The sequence below is a fragment of the Nuphar pumila genome, chromosome 9 (genome assembly GCF_984573655.1).
Source record: "Nuphar pumila chromosome 9, dmNupPumi1.hap1.1, whole genome shotgun sequence".
NCBI lineage: Eukaryota > Viridiplantae > Streptophyta > Magnoliopsida > Nymphaeales > Nymphaeaceae > Nuphar > Nuphar pumila.
The window spans coordinates 125,534,986-125,553,888 of record NC_143257.1 but is presented as its reverse complement, the minus strand read 5'-3'; the positions used below and the strand labels follow the sequence as shown (position 1 = coordinate 125,553,888).

The 18,903-nt window shown below is 38.9% G+C and overlaps 1 protein-coding gene across 4 annotated transcripts in view; it reads left to right on the top strand.

Moving 5' to 3' along the window:
* Positions 1-18,903, top strand: part of LOC149829309 (serine/threonine-protein kinase EDR1-like) — a 64,977-nt gene that overhangs the window by 10,220 nt on the left and 35,854 nt on the right. The gene's annotated exons all lie outside the window — the stretch shown is intronic.

The following is an 18,903-nucleotide window of genomic DNA, read 5'->3' as shown; positions in this document are numbered from 1 at the left end:
TGGTTTCTTTGGGGTAATAGACGAGAAAATTTATTAAGGTCTTCGACTTTCTATCTATCCGCCCATCTGTGATGCTGCTACACCTAGTCTCTCTTCATGATTGCCTCATCTCATTATAATATGCAATTTTTCTCTTAAATAATGATATGAAGGCATCTTGGTCTTTTTTATTTTGGGTTTAAAAGCCCTCTTAAGGGCCGATTTTTATACATGAGTAGCGGTTAGAAGGGAACCCATGCACCCTAGGTTCCGTAAGATCAGTTTTGGGGTCGATTGGTGCGCAAGAGAGAGGGTTTTCTCAAATAAGAGTGCATTTCCACCCATTTTTCCACCCAAGGAAGTGGGTTAAGGTAAAAAATTCCTATTCTTTGCTTGTTATTGAGTGTTTTGGGGGAAGATGACATCAAAAGATCTGACATGGCAATGTTGTACTCAAATAACAAGTGAAAACTGATTGAGAATCAAATGCAACTATTGAAAAAATAGTTTTTTGGGTGGTATTTCTCAGTTGAAGCATCATTTAGTTGGGACACATTATAATGTGCAAGCATGCACGTCAAGCAAATTGTCAGATGTCGTAAAATGACAATGCCAGTAATTACTTGATGATTTGAGATAAAAAAGACAAGAAAAAGAGAGGAATGAGACATAAATAGGGTATGGGATGCCATGAGAGGATGTGTATTACGAATATGAGCTTCCTACTTATGATCTTACAACCCATTACATAGGATCAAAAGTAGGAAGTTCTGCAGCGAAGGGGAAAGGTGTGGTCGGTGCCAATAGTAGTGTCGCGGCTACCGCCGCGTGTACAACCATAAGAGAACGAAAAAGAAGAGTAGGAGGGAGTTCTTCTAGAGAAGGATCAAGAGGTAGAGCTAGAGGCTCTATTAGGAGTTTTTTCCCTCCTAGGACTGCCCTTGGGGCACACCTCGACATTCATACTTCTATGACCCCTCAACATTTAGTCGAGCAAGCAAATGTCATGATTGGGAGATGGTTTTATAATGACTGCATTCTCTTCAATACGGCAAATTCTTTTCATGTTCAGGCCATAACCAATATCAGGCTTGAATACAAGATGCCTTCATATCATTCTTTAAGAGGAAAGATTTTAGATGCTAATGTGAAAGAAGTGAAGGCATATTGTGATGGGATGAGACAATCATTGAGAGAAATTGGGTGTAGCATCATGGCAGATGGGTGGACAGATAGAAAGTCAAGGACCTTGATAAATTTCTTTGTCTATTGCTCCAAAGGAACCATGTTTTTGAAATCAATTGATCTATCCGATACACCCAAGGCATCAAATGTATTGCTTGGAGTTTTTGATCGGGTTGTTATAGATGTTGAACCTCAAAATATTGTGTAATTTATTATTGATAATACAACAAATTATAGGGCAACATGTAAAAAATTGACATAAAATTTTGGGTCATTCTTTTAAACCCCGTGTGCGGGCCCATTGCTTAGACCTCATACTTGAGGACATTGTCAACATGGATGAGGTACATCAGACAATTGAAGTTGAATGCTGTCAATAAATTACTAAATTTATTTATAATCATGCATAAGTTTTGAGCCTAATGAGAAAGTACATTATTGGTGCTAAGTTAATTTGTAGTGCAATTACTAGATTTGCTACATTTTTTTTGATTTTGCAAAGTTTAGTAAAGAATAAAGCTGTACTAAAAAAATTGTTTTCATCTTATGAGTAAAATACATATCTCTATGCATACAAAAAAAATGTTAGAAAAATTATAAATATTGTATTAAGAAGTGAATTCTGGGATTTATGCGTGAAGTTATTGAGAATAAGTATACCTTTGGTGAATGTGCTTTAATTGGTTGACAGTGAAGATAGACCAACTATGGGTTATCTCTATAAGGCCATGGATAAAGCAAAATAGGCCATTAAAGATAATTTGAAGGGAAGAAAAAATTCTACATATCTATATGGAACATCATTAATCATAGGTGAACTATGCAACTTCATCTATCTTTTCATGCTACAACATACTATTTAAATCATGCATTTAAATACTCTCCTACTTTTAAAATGAACAGAGAAGTCAAAAAGGGACTTTTGGATTGCATCAAAATTCTGAACCCGAATTATAGCATTCAAGCTTAAATTCATAAGGAAATGAAAACTTATGATAATACATTGTATGATATGGGGAGACCTGCAGCAATGCGAAACCGTGCCACAATGCGTCCAGGTAATTTATTTTGTCTATTTCAATTTGAATTTCAAATTTTTATTTAGTTATGATGTTTTGTATGATTGTATATCTGTTATTATTTTATAATTGATTTCTTGTTTTGTTATTTTTTTTTCAGACTTGTGGTGGGCCAAGTTTAAAAGTGATGTTCTAAATTTGCGGGCTTTTGTCATTCACATTCTAAGCCAAACATGTGCAAGTAGATGCAAGAGAAACTGGAGAATCTTCGAGCAAATTTATATCAAAAGAAAAAATAGATCGGAGTACAAAAGACTCAATGACCTTGTATACGTTCACTACAACTTACGACTGAGGCAAAGGTATATAAAATTGTAAAGTTTATTTGTCATTTTCATTGAAAACTCAACTAATTTTAATCTTTTCATGTCATCTTTTTAGGCAAATCGATCCTATCAATTTGAAACATTTTGATGAATTGGATGCATGGGTTAAAGGAAAAGCAAATGCGCTTTTGAACGAATAGAACATTGAATGAATTAACATGGAAGGAGCACAAGAGGTACATGATGAAGACCCCACGTATCTTGGGGACGATGTGGATATTGAAGAAAGAAAAAAAGATAATGATGATGATTATGATTATTGATGTATGTATATTTTATTAAAAAACTTGGTCTTGTGAGATGCTTTTTTTATGTAATATGAAAGTATGACTCTTGTGGTATGTAATAGACATAAATGTTTCATAATGTGATTTTATTTACGTAGTTTGTGCAATTCATCATTATTTTATGTCATATGATTTTTTAGAATTTTTACTGTTTTTTTTGGATTTTTTAGATTTTTTATTAAAAATGTATGATACGATTGTTATATATATATATATAAACCTATATTATAATGGATTGCCCCGATAGGGGCATTTTTATCTTTTTACATCTATAATAATAGTTGTTTATTAAAAACAACTATTTTGCCTCTTTTATTTTTGTCTTTTCTTTTTTTATTTTCCTGTTTATTTGCATTGGGGCCCCCACTCTATAGAATCGTTGGGGGCCCCAACGACTGTACGAAAGGGAGCTCCCAATGGTCTCCCCCTCTTCTTTTGTATATAAATAGGGGAGTAATCCCCACGTGTCTGGACATTGTTTTCCTCCTCACTTTTCAGTAATATTCACTTTTTATTAGCTATTGACACTGTCCCTTAGCGGACTTTTGTTTGTGCACTTTAGTGCTTGTCTATCTTCTTTGTAATTGTCCATTATTGGACTTGTATGTACTTTGCACTTTTGTTATTTGTAATTTCACATACTTCACTACATGGTATCAGAGCCCATTGGGTTGTCTTGATCTTGGAAGTATTTCTTGTGGTAATTGAAGATCGTGACAAAGGTGCTATCACTTTCTTCATCTTTATCTTTTCATCATGGAGCATGAATCAAGAGTGAAGTTCTCCTTCAAACTTGATGGATTCAAGTACTTGATGTGGACATCCGCCATGAAAAATCATCTAGAGGGAAGAAACTTTGGGGCTTTGTGATGAGAACTTCTCTTGAACCATCGTTAAAGCTCACCAAGATTTAAGGAGGTGTTGAGAAAGCTCTCGTTGGAGATGATCGTCTTAAAGCCATCAATGAACATCAAATAAAGGTAGAGGATTGGGAACAATGTTGTGAAAAGCGTTAAGGCGTAGTGAGGCACTCCACCAAAATCTGAGGCGAGGCGTAAGCCTCGAGGCATAAAGCGTAAGCCTCAATTTTTTTTAAAAACTTAAACAACAACAACAACAACAACTACGCCTTCATCCCAAAACAATTGGGGTCGGCGATATGAACCAAAAAAGAAAATCATTCTGAGTCTTCCACATGAATCCTTCTCCTCCAATCATTTCTATCCAATGCCATGTCCTCGGTGAGGTTCAAAGCATTCATATCCTTTCCTATCATCTCCATCCAAGTCTTCTTAGGCCTACCCCGACCTGTTTTAACTAATATATTTTCCCATTTCTCCATCCTTCTAACTGGAGCATCATTAGGCTCTGAGAGATATACTAAATCAGTTTTTTTGAAATTGGAAAGAACGATAGAGAATGAATCTGGAAATTTCAAAGTTGAATTGAACTTTGAAATTTGATTTTGAATATTGAATCGAATTTGAAATTGAATTTTGATCCTGAAAATGAATTTGGAATTTCAGAGTTGAATTGAACTCTGAAATTTGATTTGAGTTGGAAATTGAATTTTTCAATTTAGAGATGAATTCGGAATTTCAAAGTTAAATTGAACTTTGAAATTAGAATATTGAATTTTTGAATTTTGAAGTAAAAATATAATTGAGAATAGGAAGATGAATTTGAATTTATGAATAAGAATTGAAGATTGATTTGAGAAATGAAGAAGATATTTGAAGAATTGTCTCAAAATCACTTGATTTTTGAAGAAAATTTGAAATAATTTGAAAATATGATGTAATTCTATCTTAAATGATGAAATGAATTAAAAAGAATGTGAAATTGGGTTTTTGAAAAGCACATTTCATTCTTTAAATGAATTAAAATAAGATTGAAGATATAATACATTTCTGACTATGGTCAGAAATGTATTATATAATAATCATATATAAATTCAGATGAAGAATAAAACACATTTTAGTGCCTTTATAGAGTTTAAAATGAAATTAACTCTCAATATATCCTGACTATGGTCATTGATATATATTTTGAGTTAATTTTAAGTTAAACTCTGATAAAAGAAGAAAATATTTAAAAATATGATGATTTTTTTTTTAAAAGAGATCTAGTGTGGATCCAATGTTATTCCATAAAAGATAAGAATCCTTAGCATTGCCCACATTTTGATTATGACCATCAATGTGGGTCATTTGCTTAAGATTAATTACCTCTTATTAGAATGGTGCACGTGCCATTTGTGTTTCCATTCGTGAATTTTTGAAATAAAAGAGGAAAATGATATGAAACAAACGATTTGATGCTCATACATTCTAATCTAAAACTGGAAAGGAAAAATTCTCGTTGATATCTAGCTATTACAAAATTGAAATTGAAATGATAAAGTCTTAAGCTAGAAAGGAGATCAGCCTTTCTCACATATTTCCTGCAAAAATAGAGTCAGCACAAGATAATAGGCAAAATATAGAAGGAGAATTAAAAAAAATGCTATATTAAAACTAAAGACATACCTGAAAATGTGCATTCCAATGGAGAATGAATATACTAAATGCAAAGCTTAAACTAAAAAAAAATATGTATATGGTATACCCTATGCTTAATGAGGAAGTTCATATGATATAATACAATGAAATGGAAAATATATATGGGATGCTGAACTGGAGACATATGTATATATGCTATATAGGAATACATTGTGAGGGGTGAATGCAATATACAGCAACACAAATGAAGGTGCTTGCTGTGATGGGGTGCATAGGTAGTAATGATGTTGTGGTATAAGTGTTGGCAGCAAATGCATAGGTAGCAGGGTACACATACTTAATGAATGCATATGAATATACAGGTATTTGCAACAATTTCTGTATAATGCAGGAAATAAAGTAGTGTAGCGTGTGTGGAAATACAAAGAAGTAAGTGTAGGGAATGAGGTATTGTTATTGATAGGGGAAATGATGCTGGTCATGAAGATGCAGTGTTGTAGGTAGCAATGATGACAGTAAAGGCCAATGAAGATGTGGGGTTATTGCAACTGTGGTAGCAATCACAATAAGTGATGTGCTGTAGGTAAGTAGGAGGAGAGGGTGTTGGGTGTTACAACAAATGCATTGCTGTAAGTAGGTGATAGTGATAATGCTGGAAGGTGGCTATATGCCGGATGATGGATGTGTGTGTGCTGCTATAGGTGCAAGCACAAGATGGGTGCATGCTGTCTTGAGTAGCAGCTGGGAAGACAGTAAGTGATACTAAATGGTGTATAGTAGGTCGCTGGTAAGGATATGGTGATGTGAAGATAGTAGACACAGCCACTAGAGGATAATAAGGGGTGACCATATTGCTGCAGTTGCAGCAATGTTGCTGTGAGAAGGTGGGATATGAAGATAATTGGAAGGGTGCAGGGGAGCTTGGAGATCCTATGTGCTGGAATATGATTTAAGATGGGAGGCGGCTAGGAAATGGTGTGAAGGATGGGCAATTGCTGGGGTGATCACACAAACAGAGAGACTGACCCACCCTGGTCGTTCAATCCCAGCCATTTCTCAAATACCAGAGCCATGAGAAATAAGGGCATACACTAATGGGTAATGACTTGCCCAAGTAAAAGTAAAAAAAAAAAGAATGAAACCTAGAAAAGAAAATACACAATCTAAGGAAAAATTTGGCATAGATCCTTATGAACATTTTGATTTAAGCAACATCAAGCAAATGTAAAGCATGAAATGATATTTACAGAGTTACAGAAAATATCAATAGATTAAATTCAATGTGCAGAGTAAGAAATCAGAGTAAATCATACGGAGGTGGCATGAATGATATGCTGAAATCGATGCCATATGATGCTGAATGCTTGTGAGATATAATAGGGGAGTAAAGAACATCGTGAAGCATGGATGGGGATGATGCAAATTGATGCTGAGCTATTTGGTGGACTAAGTGCAAGGAGTAGACACAGGTGGTGAAACAGTGTGTTTAGCAGGTGGTGCATGGTACGAGGTGGGTGGTGAGAATAATGGATTAGTGTAACTGTGTGAGGGATTGGAAGTTGCTGTAGGTGGCACAGCAGGGGTTTTTCACAGTAAACCAGATTTTCTACTCAAACTTATTCTCACAGCAGATCAAATCTATTATTCAGACCTGTTTTTCATGACTTAAATCCATTATTCAAATTTATTTTACAGCAAACCAGATTTACTATTATAACAGATCAGATGCACTATTAAAATTAGATCTACTATGGCAATTAAATCCAATTGGGTTATCCGATCAGTATGTTGCATATGAATCAGAAAGCTAATTCAAATAAAATGCTAATGTTATGTTTACGAAGCATGAATGCAGAAAATGGATGAACAAGAATTGGTGTAATGAATATGATGAACATGGATGATATGTTAAAACACGAATGGAATAACATGAATCGATGCCTTTGAATTAGCTGAGTGTAAGTGAGGAGCGATGCGAAAATCAGACGTCAAATAAAAATAAAAATGAATGGATTACCTTATTTGCAGGTTATGTGAACTGGAATTCGAGGATCTTGGAGACTGATATAGGGGCAAATACGAAATCCAGACGAACCATTTGATTGAGCTGTTACAGATAACTTCGAAATGTAGTCAAGTTGATCAGTGATCTCTTGAAGCTCAAACAGGACAAACATTGGAATCAAGACCCTCTGATCACTGACTTGGATTCCAGCCATATGTGGCTTAAATCTGCGGATTCTAAAACCCATGCTAGTAAAATAAGCTAGCAGAAGATTTCTGAACTGCTAAGTAAACAAATTTCTCTGGGGTATGATCAATGATAGACAAACCCAATTCAACAAGCTCAATAACAACGTGACACACAAAAGATGAATATAACTGGTCCCAGAAGATTGAGACAGATGATCAACCTTTCTAAATGGGTTACTGTACATCTAATTACCAAATTTAATGCTATTTACTGATCTTCCCCTTTGAACAACAACACATAGAACTCTTGAAATTCTAGCAGAGATGTACGATGGTTGCAGTTCATTTTCACACTACTGATGGGATGCAGGGATGCTGGATACATAAAAGTGACTAATGAAAGTGATAAGAACGTGAGATGCAATGGAGCCATCAATGTATTATAAGATCAAATAATAGCTAATGATGCAGGAAACATCTGGGACTAGTGATGCTAGATAATACTTACAGGACTGACCTAACAGGTACGAGAATCTGGTTTAGATAAAGAAAGAAAAATGTGGTGAAAATACATCTGGTAGGGATGAGGGGGAACGATAAAGTTTGGAGATAGCATTTTCAATTCACGACTTGCAGCAATATGAAATCACAAAAAAAAATGGTGACATTGCCCCCATCACAGGTTGCAGAAACATAATCTCATGAGATAAAAATGGCCAGGATAAGTAACATCTTCAAATTACAAATGGTAGAAATGCAGTATTAGGCAATGCAAATCGCTAAGACCAGTCAGCAATTTCAAATTGCCATTTACAAAAGAATAAAGAGTGTAACAGGGGATTAAGACATGAACAAGTAAAGTAAAAAAATTGAAAATAAGGAATCAAACCTCACGAGAGAAAGATTCAAAATATAAGCAGGAGATCGATACTAGGAAAAGAAATTAAGCTACAAACAGGAAAAAAAAGGAAATCAAAACTAATAATAACAATAATAATAAAAAAAAGGATTAAAATAAACTCAAAAACCCAAAATCCGGGTGAATCGGTGATGGTATTGCGAAGCATCATCGACTCCCAGTATGTTAGAAAAATGTATAAAATAGAACCGAAGGTCTAATATAAAGTGGAAATCAAAATGCGCGTAGGAAATTAAAATGCAAATAAAGAAATGAAAACAGAGACAAAAAATTGAATATAAGCAACCATTCAGAATGTGCAAAAAAAAAAGAAATTCATAGAGGAACTGCAAAAGAAAGGAAAAAGGAAAAGAAAGAAAGAAAAAAAATGTAGGAATATATTTATCCCGTTGATATCACAATATGCAGGTCGATCTTGCTATATGCAGATCGACCCTGCAAATCATGCATTTAATGAGTAAAAAATGGAAATGAAAGGAAGATAATGAATAGAAAAGAAAGCTTGGAATGGCGATTTTTTAGAGGATCTGATGAGAAAAGGTGGAGCTCTTACCTTGGATCAACGGAGGTGGAAACCCAGGGAATGAATCTTCTATACGTGCTGCTGGAGGGTGGTTCCTTCAGTCGATGGGAGAAAAATGATCGAAAGGAGGAGAGAGGGGGAAGAAAATGATCGTGAAGAGCACATGGGGTGCGGGGGTGAAAAGCGGTCGATCTTCAGTTCTTAATCGCAGGAACTCTCCAGATTTGTTGTTGCAGGGGCTGAAATCTCTCTCGATTCAGCAAAAATGGAGTAAATGAGAAGAAGGGAAGGATGGGGAAAGAGAGGATGATCGTGAAGAAGCAGAGGGGTGCGGGAGTGAAGGCGATCGCTTGGAGGACTGATCGATCTTGGCTCTGACTCCAATAGAGAGGAAGAGGGCGCTTCCTTTGAATACTGAGTGGATCAGGCTCCTTCAGAAAAAAGAAAAGAAGAACAGGGGAAAGGGAGAAGAAGATCAGAAAGAAAGCGTGAAGATGGTGGGGTGAAAAGCGGTGAAGGAGAGGAGGCTTGGATGCCTCTTCTTATAGGCAGAAAGAGAAAGATCGGGAGAGCTCGAGGGAGAGAGAGAGAGGGAGCGGGAGGTTTCTGCGGCTTCTCTCGCAACGGAAGGCCGTTGGGATTTTCAACTTGGGTCCTCCAAGTTTTAAAATTTTCGACAAGAGGGTTTGTTTATAAGGTTTTCTTAAAAGAGGTTTAGTTACGAAAAATTTTCAGAAAGAAGGTCTATCTACAATTTCTAAAAAACGGTGTAGGAAGCTATATCTTCCGAAAAATTTTCTTTTTATATTCTTTTTGATAAAAATTCTAAAGATATGAGGAAAATACAGGGGTTTTTAAAAAATGGGATCCAAAACGAGGTTTTTGAAAGATTTTTATAAGATATTGGTTTTGAAATTGCAATTTTTTCTAAAATGGGGTTTTTGTGAAAATTACATGATATATTTCAGAAAATGACCCCCGAAATGGATTTTGGTACCAAGATTTTGAGAAAATATGGATTTTGGATCCCTAATTGAGATTGGATTTAGATAAAATACCCGATGAAGTACCATAAATTGATTTTTTTTTATTTTTTGAACAATAAGAGATCCAGGATCAGAATTAGATCCGGATATCCAACTTGGATGAGAAATTAGGTCAGAAAGAAAATTGAGTTTGGATTCCAGCGAATCCGAGAAATGAATGGAAATTTGATTAAAAATTGATCGATTATTCAGAAGATAGAACTAGGGTCAAAAAATATTTTTTTTGGATTTTTTGGAAAATTTGGGGTGTTCACAACCATGAGGGTGCTGAAATTTAGCACAAAACGGCGGTAGAAAGTGCTTTAACTCCATCGGATGACACAATAAAACCTAAGAACACGACACTGGACGTCATAAACTCACACTTTTTGGCATTGATGTACAACTTTTCGCTCCTTAAAATCTCTAGGACCTGACGCAGGTGACTCAAATGGTCAAACAAAGATGAGCTATAAATCAAGATATCATCAAAATACACAACGACAAACTTTCCTATACAGGGACGCAACACTTGGGTCATCATATTCATGAAAGTACTTGGGGCATTAGATAACCCAAATGACATGACTAACCACTCATACAATCCATCACGTGTCTTGAATGCCGTCTTCCACTCATCCCCCTCCCAGATACGAATCTGGTGATACCCGCTTTTAAAATCTATTTTGGAAAAAATGGAAGCACCAGACAACATATCAAACATATCGTCCAAACAGGGGATGAGAAAACGGTATTTGACAGTGATGCGATTGATCGCTCGACTATCGACACACATGCGCATGGACCCGTCTTTCTTTAGAGTGAGCAGGGCAGGCACTATACAAGAGCTCACACTCTCACGAATAAAGCCCTTTCGGAGCAACTTCTGAACCTGCCTTAACAACTTGGCATGCTCGGATGAGTTCATGCGATATGCGGGGAGATTGGGGAGACTCGACCCTGGCACAGAATCAATAGCATGCTGCACAATTCGCGTGGAAGGAAGGCCATCTGGGAGGTCTTCTGGCATAATGTCGCAAAACTCATCAATAAGGACCGCGACATCCGCGGGAACGGGCAAGGGCGTACTTGTCGACGGCTTGGCCACAAGGGCATAACAATAACTATCCTCCCGACAATGGTCCTAGAAAGACCGGTAGGATAGGCCTGCAAGTCGGGGAACTCGCTCAGGCTTGTCCACCGTGGGAAACCCGGTCTCCTTGACGGGAAGGACTATCTTATGACCCTTAAATATGAACGAGTACGTGTTCCTACGACCATCATGAATGGTCTTGTGGTCAAACTGCCAGGGACGTCCCAAAAGGATGTGGCATGCGTGCATAGGGGCTACATCACACTGCACCTCATCGTGGTAGTGTTCCTCCATGGAAAACCAGACTAAACAACGCTGGGTGATGGGGACCTTGTTTCCCTTTTTGAACCAAACCATCTTATAGGGTTGTGACAGTTTCTCGGTTTTTAGGTTCAAGGTAGACACTACACTCGGACACCATATTCTCGCATGCCCCGGTATCAATGATAACGTCACACGCATGACCCTCACAGTTGCACCGGGTTCTAAAAGTATTATTCCTCAACCATTTTGATGGGGCCGACTCCCAGGGTGCGGTCAACACATGACAGATAGACAACCAATTTTCAACGTTATTGTCGAACTCTACAACTTTCCTCTCGTCATCCTCCTCAATAAACGACTCACCCTTACTCTCACTATCGGACACCGACTCGACAATACCCTTTACGAAGTGTATATTCTTGCTCATGGTAGGGCACTTGGATGCAACATGATCTAACTCCTGACACCTAAAACAACGAATAGTAGACTCATTAGACTTGACTTTGGATCTAGTGTGGTAAGCGGGTCCAGACTGGTCGGGTTTGCTAAGGTCAACTCTAGGGGTGGACTTTGAGTCTTCCTTCCTAGGGGAGCTTGCTCTTCTGGTAGGGAAACTCGACTTGGGTCGACTGGACTGGTCACTACGGGAGACTCTGTAATCCTGCCTCCTTTTCAACTTCTCCTCGATGTTCATGGCATAGCTGCTGGCCTAATCTAAGGACTCGACTGTGATACAATTGAAGTCATCGGAAATAGCAGGACGGAGACTAGAGACATACCTCGTGACTTGCTGGTGGACGGTCTCCTCAATCTGCACTCGCAGAGAAAGACGATGGAACTTAGCAGTGTATTCCGCCACAGTTCGGGTGCCTTGACGCAAGGTGAGATACTCTTTGTAGGCTCGCTCGGCGTGGTCTGACGTCACGAACTTGGACTGCATCAACCTCTGCATCTCTTCCCACGATTGCACGCGCTCTAGTCCCTGCCGCTCTCGTGACCTCTGCAGCTCAACCCACCACGTCTGTGCTAGGCCTCTCAACCGAGTGGAGGCTAGGGAGACACGACGGTGCTCAACTACATCGTGGTAGTCAAAGAAGAACTGGACAACATTAGACCAGTCGAAGAATTGCTCCGCATCGAGCCGACCTGCGAACTCTGGAAGCTCCAGCTTCACCCCGTACGTGGAGGGGCGTTCAGGTGCTCTCTACTGTCGGTCCTCCACTAGTCCTGCAGGATGCTCGTTCCAGAAAGTGTCATCATCCCACACTACTTCATCTCCGCGGTCCTGTTCGCCTGGCTGCGGGTGTTGGCGTACTCCAACGATGGGTGGTCGACGCTCAAGTAGCGTCGGTCCTTGCTGAATCTGTCTTGGTCTGGCTTGTCCGTGGAGGGGAGCCATTTGTGGTCGGTGTTGTGGCACCGACATGACAGGAGACCCAAGGTAAGGTGGATAGGTTTGTCGGGTCTCGGGCACTAGGTGGGTAGGAATGGGGTAATATGGGTCTGGATTAGGGGTTGGATTGGGGTAGGGGTAGTGAATTGGGTTTGTTATTGGGTTTTGGATCGGGATTGGGTTAAAGGCTTGGGTCTGGTGAGGTTACCGGGTTTGGGTAGTGTAGTATTGTGATGAATCACCCGATTGGATCTGGATCGGGTCTAGTCCTAAATTACGCGTTGGACCCAGATTTGGATAGGTCGGATTGGGGACCGAGTTGTGGGGATAAAATGCCCGGTTTGAACTCGATCCACGATCCAGATGAGTATGGGTCTGGTTCTGACCCGGCTCAAATCCAAACTGGAGCTCCGTTCGGGTTGATATGGGTTTGGGTCGGTATGGAATCCATTTTGAGGTTCAAAATTAATAGGTTGGGTCAGATTCGGGGTGAACCGCGAACCAAACCCAACGGGGTAAGTCGGGTCGGGTGTGTCCGCTCCCGGGGACCCAAAGGGTGGTCCCCGAAACCCGAGCCCGGGTCCTGTTTTCACGAACTCGGGTCTGGACCCTCTCGGGTCCGGGCCCGGCCAATGGTTGGCTACCTTCTTGCTTCCATGCACAGTCATGGTAAAAAGTCTCCTTCCCGGGTCGGGCCGACACACCTGGGTCTGCAGCAAGGCCCAACGTGATGCTGGGGCCCTGCTGGCACGACCCACTCGGTGGTGCCGTCCCAGTGGCTCGCGGCCACGAGCCCGGACCCTTGGCAGGACCCAGCGTGACGCTGGGGTCCTGCAGAGCAGGTCCGGCCTGCTGTGCGGCCGCAGGGACCAACTACAATGATGGTGGTACACCCGAGTGATGGGGCGTACCTGCTGTGATTCCCTGATTTGACTGGAGTGGAGGATTCAAATCAGAATAGGGAGGGAGAACCGAAGGCAGGGCAGTGAATCGGGCAGGTTGAAGGTGCATCGACTGACCCATTTTCGCAACGATAGGGTTCCCATGGGTCGCTGCGCTGTCGACTAGATCTGCCCCCAGCGTTGGGGTTGAAGCCGCGTGTCTCTCCACCGGTGTTTCAAGGGCGACCAGTCGATCTTCAATTCCGTCTAGCCGCTTCGATATCCCGACTATCTCTCTGTTCATTCACGACATGTTTTCCTCCATTTTGGTCATCATCTCCATCATACGCAACATTGGACCCTCGCTGTCGGCATCCTCCTGCTCGTTTCCATTCGCCGGATCGCTCCTCGCCTCTTGAACCATATTGCTGACGAAGGAGGAGACGCTGGGCTCTGATACCACTTTGATGCAGTCAAGGTGCCAATTTTCTCGAGTGCTTAGATGTTGAGCAAAGGGGCACGATTCCCACACTGTGCAATGGGCAGGGAATGGAACCAGAGAAAGGCCACCGAACTCGGTGGCGTAACTTCTTTATTCTTTCTTTTATTTCAACAAGAACCAATTGAACAATAGAATCAAACTAAATGGAAATGAAACAAACGATTAACCAATGACCTAATAAAAAAAACAAAGGGGAGCGGCTGACAGGAAGGAAATTAGAAAACCAGAAAAATAAACTGCTGCAGTCTTTAATCTTTTTGCATGTACGAAACCCTAGGCACGGGTTTGTAAAGGTGTCTGATGGACTCGGGTCTCGGGTCCAATCATGGACCCTAGTCTTCCTCCTACAGGACCTCAGGTGTTCGGATTTGTGCTCGTCTGGAGTAGGTACGCGTCACATCCCTACATCGGGTCACCTTACTTGAGATCAGATCCAACTCCTGGGTCCGATCGTTCAGTATCTGACCCAATCGGGTCCTGCCCTGCATCAAGGTCACTTTTCTTAAAAATGAAAATGGGTTTGATAGCACAAAATCTAAATAAGAAATTGATTACTCATTTCTATTAGATCTATTACCAAGACATGATGAGTCTAACTCTATTGAGGTATTTAAATCTTTTGACAATGACTCTAGTATTGAATATCCGATTATTGATAAGGTTAGTGATCAACATGAAAATTTGAAAATGTATCAAATGATACACATGTGTATACAAGATGGGGTAAAGGTAATCATCCATGTGCCCTTGACAAGTTCTCTCAAAACCTACCTTTAGAAGAATCCAACCTAGGAAATCAAATCGTATATCTAGTGCTTCAAGTAGATTTGTATCATATGTCTCATTTTCTCCAAACTTTAGAGCATGTTTAAAAACTCTTCAATCTTATTATGAATCATCCCATTATAATGATACCAAACAATACCCTCGTTGGAATAAAACAATGGAATTTGAACTTAATGCTATTAAAAAAGCCAACACATGGGATATAGTTGATCCCCCTTAGGTAAGAAACCTATAAGATGTAGCTGGGTGTTTAAAGTCAAAACCAAAAGTGACAGATCAATAGAAAGATATAAAGCAATATTAGTTGTCAAAGGGTATGCTCAAGAATATGGAATATATTATGAGGAAACCTTTGCTCCAGTAGCAAAAATGACTAGTGTTCGAGCTCTCATTGCTATTGTCTTTATTAAAAAATGACCTTTTTTTCAATTAGATGTTACAAATGCATTTTTAAATGAAGAACTTGGTGAGGAAGTTTAAATGGAACCTCCTCAAGGGGTTAATTTAAATAAAATAATTTTAAAACATAAAAAAGCCTTGCATGGTCTTAAACAAGCTCCTAAGGCTTGGTATGATAAATTTAGTAATGTTTTGATTAATTTAGGATTTATCTCTTGTTATATTGACACTGCTTTATTTGTCAAGAAAACATGTACTACAATTGTGATTCTTCTATATGTTGATGATATGATCATCGCAAAAAATGACGAAGAAGGTGTTATTAAAATTAAATTAATCTTAAAAAAAACGTAATTTTTGATATGTCTGACTTAGGTTTCTTGAGATTTTTCTTAGGAATTGAGGTTGCCTACTCCCTTAGAGGATTTATTCTCTCTCAAATGAAATTAGCTGCTGACATATGTGCTAAGTCAGGAGTTTCAGATGAAAAGAAGGTGAAGACCCAATAAGTCATAAATGCTAAATTAAGACTTGAAGATAGTGTATTGCTTGAAGATCTTACTTTATATCATTAATTAATTGGATCTCTCACTTACCTCTCCATCACCCGACCTGATATCGGTAATGTTGTTCATGCAACGGGTCAGTTTCAACATGCCCCTATTAGAGTGCATATGACAACAATTATGAAGATTGTGTGATACATTAAAAATGTCATTTCGAAAAGACTTTTCTTATCCTCTTCATCGTTTTTTGATTTAACTGTTTATACTGATGTTGACCGGGGTGGTAACCCAAATGATAGAATCTCAACTATTGGTTTTTGTATTTTTTTAATGAGATTCGTTGATTTCTTGGAGGTATAAGAAACAACAAAAAGTATCTTTATCCTTAACTGAAGCCGAATGTCGTGTGGTTTAAAAGTCTTCTCAGTGATATGAGTATCATCATCTCAACACCATCGAAGATGTGCTGTGACAATAAGAGTGCAATTTATATTTGCAAGCAATCACACCTTCTATGAGCGCACCAAACATATTGAGATGAATTGCTACTATGTTCGTGATGAATATCTGTGTATTATAATAGATTGCTTGATAGAGGCATTTTTATTTTTTTACATGTGTAATAATAGTTGTTTATTAAAAACAACTATTTTGTCTTTTTTTATTTGCATTGGGGCCCCCACTCCATAGAGTCATTGGGGCCCCAACGGTCATAAATATGACCGTTGGGAGCTCCCAATGGTCTCCCCCTCTTCTTTTGTATATAAATAGGGGAGTAATCCCCACATGTTGTACATTGCTTTCCTCCTCATTTTTCAATAATATTCACTTTTTATTAGCTATTGGCATTGTCCCTTAGTGGACTTTTGTTTGTGCACTTGAGTGCTTGCCTATCTTCTTTGTAATTGTCCATTATCAGACTTGTATGTGCTTTGCACTTTTGTTATTTGTAATTCTGCATACTTCATTACAACAATATGGTGTTACTATTGGGTCGATCGATACGAGTAACGATACACTATTACAACCTTGGGTTTTTCCTTGTGCTTTCTGAAAACTATGCCTCATATCCTGGTGTCATGAACACAATTGCTAAATATTCCGCATACACACATTGGTAAGTATTTTATTACACTTAACATACTTTTTGAAAAGCTATTTAATGATAGTCATGCTCAAGATCTTGGAGACTTCTCCATTCCTTTTCATGAGATAAATCGTGACTTTATGCGCAAGATTCAAAAGAAAGAAATTGCAGAGGCTTTGAAGAAAATGAAATCAAGAAGGGCAGTTGGCCCAGATGGTATACCTATCGAGGCTTGGAAATGCTTGGGAGAGAAAGGTTTAGAATGGTTGACAAATCTTTTTAACTTGATTTGGCGAACAAATAAGATGCCTAATGAGTGGAGGAAGAGTACTTTGGTGCCTTTATATAAGAATAAGGGTGATATACAAGATTGCACAAACTATCGTGGTATAAAACTCATGAGTCATACTATGAAACTTTGGGAGAGGGTGATTGAGTCTAGGTTGAGGAAGGTTGTCATGATATCGGAGAATCAATTTGGTTTTATGCCTGGAAGATCAACTATGGAAGCTATACATCTTCTTAGACAACTTATTGAAAGATATAGAGAGAGGAACAAAGATTTGCATATGGTTTTTATTGATTTAGAGAAGGCATACGATAGAGTACCTAGGGACGTTCTCTGGTGGACAATGATGAAGAAAGGTGTTTCTCTCAAGTACATTAGTATAATTAAAGATATGTATGAAGGAGTAGTAACCAATGTCCGCACTTGTGGAGGGGTGACAACCAATTTTCCGATAACGGTTGGGTTACATCAAGGATCTGCTTTAAGCCCTTTCCTATTTGCGATAGTGATGGATGAACTTACGAGATCAATTCAAGAAAATGTACCGTGGTGTATGTTGTTTGCTGATGATATTGTTTTGATTGATGAGTCTAGAGCTGGGGTTAATGCTAAGTTAGAATTATGGAGACAGACATTGGAAGCTAGAGGTTTTAAGTTGAGTAAGAGTAAGACTGAATATATGGAATGTCGGTTTAGTAAGCAACGAAGTAGTGATGGGAGTGTAGTGAAACTTGGTGAGCAAGATATACCTGTGAATGATTATTTCAAATATTTGGGATCCATCATTCAAAAGTATGGAGAAATTGATGGAGATGTAAATCATAGGATAAAGGTTGGGTGGATGAAATGGAAAAGTGCTACTGGAGTGCTGTGCGATCGTAGAATGCCATTGCGGTTGAAGGGAAAGTTTTATAGGACGACTATTAGACCCGCTTTACTATATGGTACGGAATGTTGGGCTGCCAAGAGACATCATATTCAAAAAATGAGTGTAGCTGAGATGCGGATGCTTAGATGGATGTGTGGAAATACAATAAAAGATAAGATTCGGAACGAAGAGATACGTAAGAAGGTAGGTGTTGCACCCATTGAAAATAAGATGCGAGAGAATCGTTTACGGTGGTTTGGACATATTCGGCGAAGGCCTAATGATGCTCCAGTTAGAAGGTTGGAGAAATGGGAAAATATATTAGTTAAAAGAGGTCGGGGTAGGCCTAGGAAGACTTGGATGGAGATGATAGGAAAGGATATGAATGCTTTGAACCTCACCGAGGACATGGCGTTGGATAGAAATGATTGGAGGAAAAGGATTCATGTGGAAGACCCAAAATGAATTTCTTTTTTGGTTCATATCGCTGACCCCAATTGTTTTGGGATGAAGGCGTTGTTGTTGTTGTTGTATACTTTTTGAAAATGCCAAGTATTTCACTAGGAGTAAATAGCCTAGTGTTTGCATGTGGGTGGGTGGGTGTATGTGCATGTGCATGTGCATGTATGCATGTGCATGCGTAACGAACCATGAATATAGGCATGAGAAAGCTGCATAATCGTTTTTACCACTAAGGTGATGATCATGTTTTTCCAACTTCTCGATTAGAAGGGATGCCAGCCCCCAATATATACTACTTGGATATTATGCAGCTTGTCATACATTGATATTATTATATTCCTTTTATGTCTGCATAT